The following is a 14,374-nucleotide window of genomic DNA, read 5'->3' on the forward strand; positions in this document are numbered from 1 at the left end:
GGAGAGAAAGATAGACACCTGCAGACCTGCTTCACCGCCTGTGAAGCGACTCCCCTGCAGGTGGGAAACCGGGGGCTCGAACTGGGATCCTTACGTCAGTCCTTGTGCTTTGTGCCATGTGCGCTTAACCCACTGTGCCTGACTCCCTATAAAAAAATTTTAAGGGGCTGGGTGGTGGTGCACTTGGTTGAGTGCACATTACAGTGCATAAGGACCCAGGTTCGAGCCCCTGATCCCCACCTGCAGGGGGCAAGCTTTACAAGTGGTGAAACAGGGCTGCAGGTGTCTCTCTCCCTATCTCCTTTCCTCCTTTCAGTTTCTGGTGTGTATATGCAATAAATAAATAAATAAAGATAATAAATTTTTTTAAATTTTTAAACAGTTTCAGGTTGTACTAGAGTAACAAATATAGAGAATTGTTTGCAATAAGAGTAAAGTTAACTCTCCAAGCAAGATTTGGCAGTCTGTTTTTGCCCCTAATATCTTTCTGTGTATGGTTAAGTCTTTGATTTTCTAGATCTGTATTAGAACATTAATTTATCTTCTACAGAAACAGTATTTCCTAACAAACTCCATTTTAGTTGTCAGAGCTTCTAGTTATTAATATTTTTACTATTTAAGATTGAAGCACCCACATAATCCACTTTACACCTCTCCCCAGTAGCTGTACAACTGGAAGTATTTGTCAAAACCATTCCAGGACCCTGGAAATTGACCAAAACAAGCAAGAAATTTTTAAATAATCTGTTGCTGTCTGAATGAGAACACAGAGACTGTGTGGTGTTTTTACCTGGGTTTACCTCTGTTCCTCATTCCTTGACAAAGTAATTTTGCTAGAGCTAGACTGTGTATGACAGAAGTGATTGACTTGATTTGTAGTGAAGAAAATAAAGTCTGTATAGTCACTTAGCAGAGAATGTCTCCAGTTTTCTTCTATGTACATTACCAGAGAGACTATAGAAATAAGAGCTCCATAAAAGCTCACCTAGCGGGAGTCAGGCGGTAGCGCAGCGGGTTGAGTGCATGTGGACCAGCATAAGGACCCGGGTTCCAGCCCCTGGCTCCCCACCTGCAGGGTAGTCGCTTCACAGGCGGTGAAGCAGGTCTGCAGGTGTCTGTCTTTTTCTCCCCCCTCTGCCTTCCCCTCCTCTCTCCATTTCTCTCTGTCCTATCTAACAATGACATCAATAACAACAACAGTAACAACAACAAGGGCAACAAAAGGGAAAATAAATAAAGCTCACCTAGCATGGTAAGAGAAGTTTAGCAGATTAAGTCCTAGATAAAACATATTGCCAAGAGACCAAAAAAAAAAAAAAAAAAGTCACTTAGAACTGTATCTATCTAGATGTTGAATTTACCAAAGACCTCACAGTGGCTTTATGATTATATTGAATTTACCAAAGACCTCACAGTGGCTTTATGATTATATTTACAGAATTAAAAAGAGCTATTGTGATAGCTCACCAGGTAGGTCATGTGCCTTGCCATGCACACAGCTCAGGGCAGAACCCCATCACCCACTGGGAGATGCCATGGCAGCAGGGGAAGTTCCAGTGCTGCTCTCTCCCTTACTCTCCTACCCTCTCACTGTCTCCTGGTCTCTCTCCTTCTCCCTGTTCCTTCCCTTGTCCCTCCTGTCCCCTCCCCCAGTGATATGACCATGACTCAACAGATAGAGAATATCAGTAAAAAAAAAGAAGATATTTTTAAGAATCAAATTAAATCCAAGAGTTTAAAAGTAAATAATCAAAATGAGAATTTTGCTAAGTGTTCTACATTGTGATTGTGTTGGCCAGAGAAAGAATCAGTGAATTTAAAAAGCATCAGTGGATATTAGCCAGTCTATTCAATAATTCTAAAAAATATTAAAGAACAGTCAGAACTTTAGCGATAGCACACAAAATGAATTCTATTTCTGTACTTTAAGGTAACTAATTTGATAATAGAACTACAAACACACTTAAAAACTACAAAATATCCCTGAAAGAAGTTAAAGACTAAATGGACAGTACTTCCTATTCTTGGATTGGAAAATTCACCTCATTTCAGAGGGAACTTTGGTGCTGTAATCTCCCTTAAAAAAAAAAAATACAAAAAAACTGAAGGGAAAACACTATGCAGAACTTGGACTGGAGTTGGTGTAGTGCACCAAAGTAAAGGACTCTGGGGTAGGGGGAAAATGTTTGGGTCCTGAAACATGATGGAACATGATGGCAGAAGAGGGCCAATGGAGGTTGAATTGTTATGTGGAAAACTGAGAAATGTTACACATGTACAAACTACTGTATTTTACTGTTGACTGTAAACCATTAATCTCCCAATAAAGAAAAGAAAAAAAAAAAACAGCCACCAACTAAAATACTCACTGCTTAATTAAATTATAGTTTTTACTGTTGACTATAGATTTTACTTTATTTACTTTGTTTTATTAAGTTGTAGTTTTTACTGTTGACTGTAGATTTTACTGTTGACTGTAAACCATTAATCCCCCAATAAAGAAAAGAAAAAGAAAAAAAGCAGCCACCAACTAAAATACTCACTGCTTTATTAAGTTGTAGTTTGAAGTTATTTTTTTAATTTTTTATTTATAAAAAGGAACATGGGTGTTGGCAGGTTGATCCATACTCCCAGCCTATCTCTCTCTTTCCCTAGTGGGGTAGGGATCTGGGGAGATGGGGCTCCAGGACACATTGGTTCCTCTGCCCAGGGAAATCTGGTTTGCATCAAGTTAGCATCTGGAACCTGGTGACTGAAAGAAAAGTTAACATATAAAGCCAAACAAATTGTTGACTAATCATGAGCCCAAAGGTTGGACTATTGCAGATGAAGATTTGGGGTCTCCGTTTTGTAGATAGCTAGTAGGCCTATTTTAGTTATATTCCAAAGGGCCCATGACTATACTAGTTTTTTTTTGTTTGTTTTTTTCCTGAGCCCGACATCTGATATGCAGGTGGATCCAAGTTATTGTCTGGGGAGATGATGTCATGGCTAGAAAAGGACTAGAAAGCTGGATCAGGGAAGAGAGTAACTCCCAAATATGGGAAAGGTATATAAATATTGTTGACTGTAGACCCCATCGATTTGATCTGGGGTTTCATATTCAGCTTAGGAGCCTGTGTAACCTCTGCATCCCTGTAGGTTGGTTTGAGGTTTATTTATTTCTATTTAAACAGATAATATAGAAAGACTAGCAGAATTGGCTTAATTTTAGTTTTGATTATTTGATTTGAAATGGTGTATTCTAGAAATGAATGGAAATATGTAATTTACAATAAATTTTAGGGAACAAACGAGATGTAGATGGATTTGCAGAAGTATTTACATTGAGCAGAGCCTCTTTTCTAAATTATACAATATCCCAAAATGTGCAGAATTACATGCCAAGCAAGAAAGGTGAGGTTTGGTGATACCAGTTCAAATAAAGTTAGAACCCTGTCTTAAAGGCTTTTGTGAGCTGCTTGCAGTTTTAATTTGCCCTTTACCTTCTACTAACTTCTTCGTTTCTACTTAGCAATATCTAGATAAAACAGGGCAGGGGAGACAAGAAAAAAAAAAATGGAGAGACACCAATTATGACTCCAGGGTCGTTTTTCTCCATATCCTCAACTATGCCATGGTTTATCCACATTCCACCATACAAGAAAAGAATTATGAAGAACAGAATTCTCTTTAAGTGAATTAGAACCCTGCTTCACTACTTAAATCATACAATAAACTATGAAACCAAAACCCATAACCAAACTTGAGACTCACTTATCCTTCCTTTGACTAACTGGAATCTCTGTGATCTACTGTGTACACATGTCATGAGCACTTTGGGAGTTGCCAGACTATTAGGAACTCTGGTAGTGTTTTTATTTACAAGTTTAAATAACTCTTTTATTGTAATTAATATGAAATTCACATAAGTATGTATCACTATTTGGACCTGAAAGTATCATTTAGATAATTGGGGTTGGTAGACAGCTCACCTGGTAGAAGATGCCTCTTGCCATGCACACCGTGGGTTCGAATTCTAACTTGGCAGTGAGGGCACTCCATGAATGGTGGAGCAGTGCAGGAGAAAGAGGTGCCTCTTTCTCCTCTATCTGTTTCACCCTCTCTCTCTCTCTCTCTAAATAAAAAAGGATAGGGTGAGAGGCTACTCAGCAGTACTGTGCATGCACAAGGCCCAGCCATGAGTTCATACCCCATTGTGGCACGTGGTGTATTACACCAAAGCAAGAGACTCTGGGGAAGAAGAAGGGTGGGAGCTGGGGGGTGGGGCACCTTGGTTCATGATGGTGGAAAAGGATCTAAGGTGGGGGCAGTGAGGGTGTTCTGCACACACATATCACAGAGAGATGAGAAATTATGCCCATCTGCCAACAACTATACTGTAATCCACTACTGCCACCCCCAAAAAAAAGTAAAAAAAAAAATGTTTTTGATCTGGGGTGGCAGGAGTTCAAGAAACTCGAATTATGTGATAAGTGTAGTATAACTTCTATTAAGTCTTGAGCACCCCGTGATTCTCTGTGCATAACAGACTGGGGTGTGGGCAGAGGAGGGAAAATAGCACTCTAGACCGTTCCAGGCATCTTGATGTGAGCCATATGTTATATGAACTATGAAAATAGATTTGAAGATTATGGCTGTGAGATTTAGTTTTTAAATATTGACTTTTTAAATGATTTTTTTAAATGATGGGGTATAAAGCATCTGGGTAAAAAAAAATAGGGCTGAGGTATTTGCTAAGACAGAGAAAACCAGAAAAAAGATTGTTTTGATGGAGCCAGGATTTCTGTTTTGAATATGGTAAGTTTTAGATGTTCATAAAGCAGTCATGTAGAAATATGAAATAGCTTATTGGCTGAGTTTGAAAATTAAGGTCTATGCCTGGGTGACTGAGGAAATAGCATAATGATTATGAAAAAGCCTTTCATACCAGAGGCACCAAAAGTTCCAGGTTCAATCCTCAGCACTACCATGAGCCGGAGCTATGCAGTACTTTGCAGAGAAATAAATATTTAAAAGATTTTTAAAAAGTATGTCTGGACTTAGATACAGAATCTGAGATCTGTTAAAATACAGTGTGTTTAAAATTATGAAACTAGATGAAGTTGTCCTAGCAATAAGTGGACTCTAGATCCACAGGCTAACAAAAAATCGACAGAAAAGAATGCGTAGAATTTGTTCCCAAGTCATTTTTAATCTACTTTATTTTCAGATGATTTTATCTAAGACAGTAAAAAGCCATAAGTTCAAGTGAGTTTGCACAAATATGGAGGCATGTGGCTACCACCTAAATCAAGATAGAGGATATTTGACTCATTCTAAAAAAATTCATTCCTCTTTGTAATCAGTCGAGTTTTATTCCCTGCAACCATTGACCTGCTTTCTGTCACTACAGATTAGTTTGCCTGTCTTAGAACCTCATGTAAATGGAGCTACATAATATTTAATTTTTTGTGTCTGACTTTTAAAATTCTGCTTAATAGTTTTTTTTTATTTAAAAAGAGAATGAAAGAAAATGCCCAGGGAGTGGCTATGTTGTGAATGCACCATGCCCTGGAACTGTAAAAATTAGTTTCTCAGTGATTAGTTTCTCAGTTAGTCAAAGTTAGCATTAAGTGGGTATTAGTTTCAAAACCATAAATGGTCAGTGTAAGTCACCACACCCTTCTCCAAAGTTCTGTGCCTCCTCCCTTAAATAAACTATCCTTTGGTTTACTTTTCTCACTTAACACTGACTTTTCTTGTGTGTACATATAGATGTCTTCTTTTCGCTATTACTGAACTCCACAGAGTGTGTTTTCATTATATTATTTTCATTTAACTAATATTGGAGACAGTTAGCTGATTTTTCATTTTCACCATTCAGTGCTTTTAGTGAATGTCTCTTTGAGTGTCCTTCGTATATGTCTATTTTTCAATTTTTAAAAATAGTTTCTTGAAAGTGAAATTGCTGAGTATGTACAAATTCTAATGTATTCTACAAAATCTACTAATCAAAAACTGTTCAAAATTTATTGTTGCCAACTGTATTTGGGAATATCTATGTTCCCTACCCAAACTGCATACAATCTCCTTTTAAATGTTTGCTAGTGGTACTGGATGAATATTGTCATTCTAATATGTCATATGGGGTAATTACTACTATTTTCCCATCATGCCTTATCTTTAACATTTATTTTTCTAAGATGATAGGCAGCTATATTCACTTTGTTCTGTAATATACTCATTCTCATCCATTTTTCATGATTTGGGGAGGGGGTCAGTGGGGCGTAACCCTTTAGGTTGTCTTTCAGATTGGGGGTTGGGGGGATAGAAGTAGTTTCCTCCAGTGCAGTGGGGCTGGGCTTGAACCTGGGCCTCTTGCACGTCAAAGCAGTAGCACAATGTAGGCAAGCTATTTTACCAGCCATTCACATAAATTCTTAATCTTTTTCTTATTCATTTGTGGAATTTCTTGGTTAGAGATAATAACCTACTTATATATAGTAAATGATTTCTGTTACTTAATTTGTTAGCTATCATGCAAAAATTTTTTTTGTAATGGGTATTTTTTAGGCTTTATCTTCATGGAGTTTGTGATTTTTTTCCATGCTTCCAAAGGTTTCCCCATTCTGGGATTTTAAAGATATTATTTTGTATTTTACTCTATTTAACTTTGTCTTATTTTTACATTTACATCTTTTTCATATTTTATGTGTATGTACTGTGACTGGGAAAAGCTTTTGTCTTTGAAAGAATAGCAATATTTACTTCATCCTTCTCCATTAATTCCATATGCCAGGTTTATAATAAATAAACTTTAGGTTGTACAATGAGTCAGATTTTTTTTTAACTTCCTTTTGTGTTTGGTGAGTCCTTTGATCTATTTCAGAAACAATACTATATTATGAATCACCTTGACATATTATCTACTAGCTTAGAGCAAATTCTTTTCATTATATGCTTATTTGGTGTTTCAGAAGTCCTTGAAAATCAACTAATAAGTTTCTGCTTTTTTCATATCTTTTGAATTTGAATTAGGATTATGATATTAAATTTAGAACTAATTTGAGGGGAATGAGTTTTAATGTTATTTGGATTTTTAAAATAAGTCTAAAATATAGTATATTTTATATTAGTATATACCCCTTCTCATCTCTCATACTTGAAAAACTTCCATACACTCTCCCCATGAATAGTGATATAAGGCTAACAAATAATGAATGTTTGCACAATTTTTATTTTGACATTAAGAAAATATTCTTGGGCTCATAAGATAGCTCGTCTGGTAGGGTACCATTCTTTTGCTTTTTCATGCACATGATTCAGTTTCAGGCCTGACCCCCTGGGGGAATCTTTAGTGCTGTGGTCTCTCTGCCTTTATCTCACTGTCTCTGTGTCTATCTGAAGAAAAAAAAAGTTCTTAATTGTGTCATAATAATAAAGTCCCAACTATGACAAAAATAAAAGAAAGCATTCTTTAAAAAGTTTTTAAAATTGTTATTATCTTTATTTATTTATTGGATAGAGACAAAAATTGAGAGGGGAGGAGGAAAAAGGGAGGAGGGGCTTAAACCTGGGTCCCTGCACATTGTAACGTTCTCTTCACCAGGTGAGCCATGACCCGGCCCCCTAAAAGAAAGCATTCTTTTCCCTTAGTTTATAGAGTTTTATTTGCTATATAGAAACATGACAGATGTTACTAAATACTTGTATATCTATTATAACTGTTCTTCTTTTTAATACTTTACATGCTCATGTGTATTGTGTATTGTTTTTCTTCCTTTATTAAATAATTCTTGATTTATCAAATAAGTTCTATTTGATCAAGTGCTTGATGTCAAATTATTAGTTCTGTGTGCCAACATCTTACTGAGGAATTATTCTAGTTAGCTATTGCTACATGACAAACCATCCCAACATTAATGGCTTAATTTGTTGTTGTTTTCATGGCTGTGTGTATTAACTGAACTCAGCTGGACAATTCTTGCTTGAGATCAGTTGCTATTAAATGTTGGCTGAGAGGCTGTAGGCATTTGAATGTCTTGACATCCAAGATGGTTCCCTTCCATAGCTGGCAGTTTATGATGACTGTTGGCCATGGGAGCAGCTGGATTTGTTGCTGGGAGTACTTGCACATTGCCTCTCCGTGTAGGCTTGGGATGCTTACACAAGATGACTGGACGCAGAGAGTAAGAATAAGCAGCCCAGGAATCCCAGGAACAAACTGCAAAACTTTGTGAAACCTAACTTTGAAGTCCCGGAAAATAATTTCTTTCAAATTCTATTGGTATACCAAGTCCTTTAATCCATCCTGTATTCAGTGGGAGAACTGTAGTCCATCCCTTCATATACAAAGCTACATGTGCTGCAGAATGAATTATTAGGGTCAGAAATCTATGGATGCAGTCTGGCAGTCTGTCCTTTGGCCCACACAGATCACATTTATCCTTCCTAAAAACACACACTCACTTGCCGTAAACCTTAATGTCCTGTCTTGTTATAGCATCAAACTCAACATATCTGCTATTTTCTGTATTTTATTGCTTTTTTGGTATGATAGGACACAGAAATTGACAGGGAAGAGGGTATAGATGGAGAAGACAGAGAGACACCTGAAGTACTGCTTCATTACTTGTGATGCTTCCCTCCTGCAGGTGGGAACCAGAGGCTTGAATTTTGGTGTTTGTGCATGGCAATGTGTGTGCTCAACTGGGTGTGCCACTAACCAACCCAGTCCCTGCTTTAGTTCTGCAAGTGCTGTTCTTTGCTCCCGCTATTTTATCTGAGGATCACTAAACTGAAAAGACAAGGTTCTCACTTCTTATAGACCCAATATATAATGGTATAATAGACTATTTTTTTTTTTACCAGAGAACTCCTCAGCTCTGGTTTATGGTGGTTCCATAAGGGGATTGAACCTGGGACTTTGGAGTCTCAGGCATGAGAGTCTCTTTGCATAACCACTATGCCATCTACTCCCACGCTATAGACTCTTACTAAACAGGAGGCGACTGTAAATAAATTGGCAATCTCTGGTACAAAGTAATTGAAATCTGGATTCCTAATACAAGTTTCTTACTTAAGGTACAGGCCTAGTTCCAGCAAGAGGTTCTCTGTGGCTTTTAGCTCTGCCATCTAGGTTCTTAATTCAACATATTGAGCTACCATTCCTTTTTTTTATTTTTTTTTATTTAAGAAAGGATTAATTAACAAAACCATAGGGTAGGAGGGGTACAACTCCACACAATTCCCACCACCCAATCTCCATATCCCACCCCCTCCCCTGATAGCTTTCCCATTCTCTATCCCTCTGGGGGCATGGACACAGGGTCATTGAGGGTTGCAAAAGGTAGAAGGTCTGGCTTCTGTAATTGCTTCCCCGCTGAACATGGGCGTTGACTGGTCGGTCCATACTCCCAGTCTGCCTCTCTCTTTCCCTATTAGGGTGTGTTTTCGGGGTGTCTCTCTCCTTCTCCGGTAGGGTGTCCTCCAGGGGAAAGGTAACGGGCTGGTTCTTTCTCGCTTACGACAGGGGTGACACGAAGTAAAAGACACCAGGGGACTCAGCGTGAATATAGAATCTGAGTCCTTGAGTCCCAGAATCCTAGAGTCCGTTTATTAGCAAAGTGGACATGAGTTAAATAGAAAAGCAATGAAGTTAATTATTGTTGAAATATGACAGAAATTACAGGTTTCTTAACAGTCAGCATGCCCCTAAGGTGGGGGCTGGTATGACAGGAATTGATGAGATACAAGACAGTTATTCTCCATAACACAAGCAACTTAATCATCCAAAGGTATTTGAGAGAAGCATAGGGGTTAAACCCATAGGGTGAGACAGAGAGAAGATGGATATCAAAAAGCCATATAGTTTGGAATTTCTCTTGTCTGGGGTCTGAGGTGTGTGATGAAGTGTGTGATAAGGTGTGTTCTTCTGTGATCAGAAGGTGACTTTGAATGAGTGAATCTGTGGCCATGTGGCCTGCAGTTAATGGAGGGAAGTACTGGGGTATCTGTGGGCCTGAGAGTCAAGAAGGAAAGAACCAAGTCTGAGTTTCCCCCCTTATGCTCACCTCGATTGAGAGAGACTTACCAAGAGGTTATCTTCTCAGACCTCCATCCAAAGATGGGGGTGGTTCTCCCTAAGCTCTATCAGGCTCACACATGTTCCCAACAGTGTGTCTCTGGGGAAGCTGAGCTCCAGGACACATTGGTGGGGTCTTCAATCCAGGGAAGCCTGGCCAGCATCCTGATGGCATCTGGAACCTGGTGACTGAAAAGAGAGTTAACATACAAAGCCAAACAAATTGTTGAGCAATCATGGACCCAAAGCTTGGAATAGTGGAGATGAAGTGTTAGGGAGGTACTCACTGCAAACTCTAGTGTACTTCTGCTTTCAGGTATATATTTTGCACTAGTTTATGGATACGTGTGAACATATGCTCTCTCTCACAGAACCTGGTCTATATCTAGGTTTTGGGACTTTGTTAGAAAGTGAACCACCTGAGATGAAATTAGAGTGTACTATAAAAGGAAAGGTCTCACCCGAGTAATGAAGCTGAAGGGTTGTCATTCCACACCTGAAGTCTCTGGACACAGTCTGAGCTGAAGCATGTTGAGGTGGCAATCGTTGTGTTGGTTAGGTTGTGATCGGCGGATGCAATATTATTTGGTATGGATTGGGAGAGGCATACGGGAAAGTGGGCCCTATCCAAGGGATCCAAGAGTGGGGGAAGTAGGGGCTCTATAGTGGAGATGTGAGGTTCCTGTTGTCTTAGGGTTCAAAAAGACAATGGATAGTTAATGTTATCATCACATTATTTGGTAATTGGGTTAACTTTGAAAAGTCCTTTTGTTATGGTTTGCTGTACCCATTCCATTTTCTTAAGAAATGGCCAGATTTTGCAATTGAAAAACCTTTTTTTATCCCACTGCCTAGCAGTTAATAGTTGGGAACTTAACGATTTTTTTCTTTTGAACTGTCTCTCCCTGTCAGTCCAGCTTCATAAACTTCATATATATATATATATATATATATATTTTTTTTTTAATGAAATAATTTTGTTAAATTTATTTGGCAGAGTGCATTTTGGGATCTCAGACACGCACAGTTTCACTGTTCTTTTAGACAGAGACAGAGACAGATAGACCATAGCACTGGAGTTTTCCCCCAAAGCCAGAATGTACCTCGGTGGTATGCCAAGGACTTAACCCTGGGCTTTGTGCTTGGCAAGGTGGGCAACCTACCAGGTGAGCTATCTCATAGGGCCTCCAGTAATCTTTAAACATTTTGTTTGTGTTCTGAAAATCAGTGCTGCAGAACATATGGTCCTTAAAAATATTCTTGTCTATCCCAGAGAGACACACTCTTAAAATTCTTAGAAACTTAAAAAAGAAGAAAAGAAAGAAACCCGAGCTCTTAGAAAATGTGCCCTTAAGTGTTTCTGAGGCACCATCAGAGAATAAGTACCCTTGGCTTTATCTTTTTTTTTCCTAAGATTTTATTTATTTATGAGAAAGACAGGAGGACAGAGAAAGAGCCAGACATCACTCTGGCACATGTGCTGCCGAGGATCAAACTCGGGACCTCATGCTTGAGAGTCCAGAGCTTTATCACTGAGCCACCTCCCGGACCACCCCTTGACTTTATCTTCATCTTGATTACTTTAAGAAGATTATGTTGACTGGAAAGACTGTCCTGAGACCTTTCATTTTCTTTTTTTTCTTCAGAACTTTGAACAAAATCTAAATATTTTTCTGTTTTCTCCCCCCCCCCCCGCTTCCCTCCCTTTCTCTCTTTTTCTCACTCTGTCTTTCTCATCTATTCTCACCAGGTAACATTCATATGGAAGAAACCAGATAACACTCTGTTAGATATATTTTCTATTTTCCATGTTACAATATGCAGTGTTGTTACCTAGTTTCTGCTTCTATATAAACCTGGGTTTAATTTTCTTTTTTAAAAAAATATTTTTATTGTTGTGGTGGTTATAATTGTTGTTATTGCTGTTGTTGTTGGACAGGACAGAGAGAAATACAGGGGGGACACAGGGAGGGGGAGAGGAAAAGAGACACCTGCAGACCTGCTTCACAGTTTGTGAAGCCACTCCCCTACAGGTGGGGAGCCGGGGGCTCAAACGGGGATCCTTACGCCGGTCCTTTCTCTTTGCACCATGTGTGCTTAACCCGCTGTGCTACCGTGGGTTTCATTTTCTCTAACCTCAGTTTACAGTTTCTTTACTGCTTTTGGAGCATCCATCTTCTAAGGACCTTTTTTACTTTCGTTTGAAGCACAGTCCTGGAGCCAGTGCTGCATGTTTTAGGGTTTTAATAGGGTAGCACAGTTTTTCTAGTCTCATTATATTTCTATATCAAAACTTAGAAACCTAAAGTAAATTGGCATATTGTTTGGGTTATAATGTTGAGTCTGGAATTCAGGAAAGGCTTAGCTAAATAGGTCATCTGTCACACAACATCAGCTTCTTCATTCACCTCACTAAAGACTTGACATACCTCCCTCGCTCCCCTCCTCTTATTTGAATTAGAACAGTTTCTTATCTTTTTCTTTGCTCATGAATGACTCACATAAATCAGAATTACCTATTTGTTTTGAAATTTGAAAGGACTCCTGCAACCCTATTTCAAGAAGCTTAAGGCTGTGAAATCATTAAATGTTCATGCCTATAAATTGAAAGTAAATGTCACACAATTCACTCTAAGGAGAATGATTTTAAACTCTTGAGGACAAATGTAAAAAGCTTTATTAAAGGAATCTGTTTAAAGGACCACAAGGGAAAATGTAAAATGAAATTTCGACTGGGTGTGGTGTATTGTACCAAAGTAAAGTCAACAGTGAAGGGGATGGAATGGAGAGGTATTGGGGTCCTCGTGCATGATGGTAGGAAAGGACCTAGATTGGGGGAGAAAGTGTCTTGCACCTATTATAGGGAAAAGAGAAGTTGTACCTATGTGTTAATAGCTGTATTATAAACCATTAACCACCCCCAATAAAATGGAAGAAAAAATAGATCTTATGATCATTGTGGAATGCAGAAGGTTGAAGGTCTGGCTTCTATAATTGCTTCCCCGCTGAACATGGTCGTTTACAGGTCGATTTACACTCCAAGCCTGTCTCTCTCTTTCCCCAGTGGGGAAGGGCTCTGGGGGAGCAGAGCTCCAGTGCACATTAGTGGTATTGTTTGTCCAGGGAAGCCAAACAAATGGTTAAACAGTCATGGACCTAAAGGCTGGAATAGTACAGATGAAGTGTTGGGGGGGTCCTCCATTTTTAGATAGCTAGTAGGCATATTTTAGTTATAATTCAAAGGGCTTGTAGCTATACTAATGTTTTGTTTGTTTGTTTGTTTGTTTGTTTTCCTGAGCCTGAAATCTGATATGCAGGTGGATCCAAGTTATTGTCTGGGGAGATGATGTCATGGCTGGAAAAAGAACCAGAAAGCTGAATCAGGGAAGAGAGTAGCTCCCCAATATGGGAAAGGGGTATAAATATTGTTGACTGTAAACCCTATCAATTTGATGTGATCTGGGGCCCATAATTAGCTTAGGAGCCTGTGTGACCTCTGCATCCCTGTAGATCTGAGGTCACATTCTGTGGTCATGAGTAGGAACATTCCATGCTGCCCCAGTATCAACCCATCTTCCTCAGGTGTAGCATAGAGTATGTTGTCCATCCTCCCTTTGGAGGATGGAACATTCTCTACCATTGTTGATCCAAGTTGAGGGCAAGGTCCTATGGGGGCCTACAAAGGGGTCTATTTTGTTGTTCCTGATAAAAATGACTGGTAACAATGGAGAGTGGGATTTATTTGAGTTCTAGGCCATTTTTTCTTTTCTTTTCTTTTTTTTTTTTAATAGGGCAGAAGGAATTGAGAAGGGAGAAGTAGATAGACAGGAAGAGAGAAAGATAGACACCTGCAGACCTGCTTCACCACTTGTGAAGCAACCTACAGGTGGGGAGCCGGGGGCTCAAACTGGAATCTTTACACAGGTCCTTGAGCTTTGGACTATGTGCGCTTAACCCAGTGTGCCACTGCCCAGCCCCTTTGTCTCTCCCTTTCTATCTGAAAAAGTTTGCCCCAGAGTGTGAAGTCCCAGTGATGATCAAAAGTAAACAAACAAACAAAGAATGATTTACCCAATAACTTGGGAAAGGTAGCAATAATCACAGTTTCATGGTAGTGAAAATGACATTCAGATAGGTATATTATGGTGGTCTTTCAGAAGGAAAGAAATGAGTAAAGACAGTAATTAAATACATTTACATTAGAGATGATACAAAATTCACTTAAAGTAGGTACTAGTAAATATTTCTATAATTTCCACTCCACAATGAATTTTTGTTAGTACTTCCAGAGGGATAAAGTGTAGGGAA

General features: G+C 38.8%; 1 protein-coding gene across 8 annotated transcripts in view; it reads left to right on the forward strand.

Moving 5' to 3' along the window:
• The window catches only part of MBOAT2 (membrane bound O-acyltransferase domain containing 2), a 166,486-nt gene that overhangs the window by 84,305 nt on the left and 67,807 nt on the right, over positions 1–14,374 (forward strand). The gene's annotated exons all lie outside the window — the stretch shown is intronic.

The sequence above is a fragment of the Erinaceus europaeus genome, chromosome 3 (genome assembly GCF_950295315.1).
Source record: "Erinaceus europaeus chromosome 3, mEriEur2.1, whole genome shotgun sequence".
In the NCBI taxonomy this organism is placed as follows: domain Eukaryota; kingdom Metazoa; phylum Chordata; class Mammalia; order Eulipotyphla; family Erinaceidae; genus Erinaceus; species Erinaceus europaeus.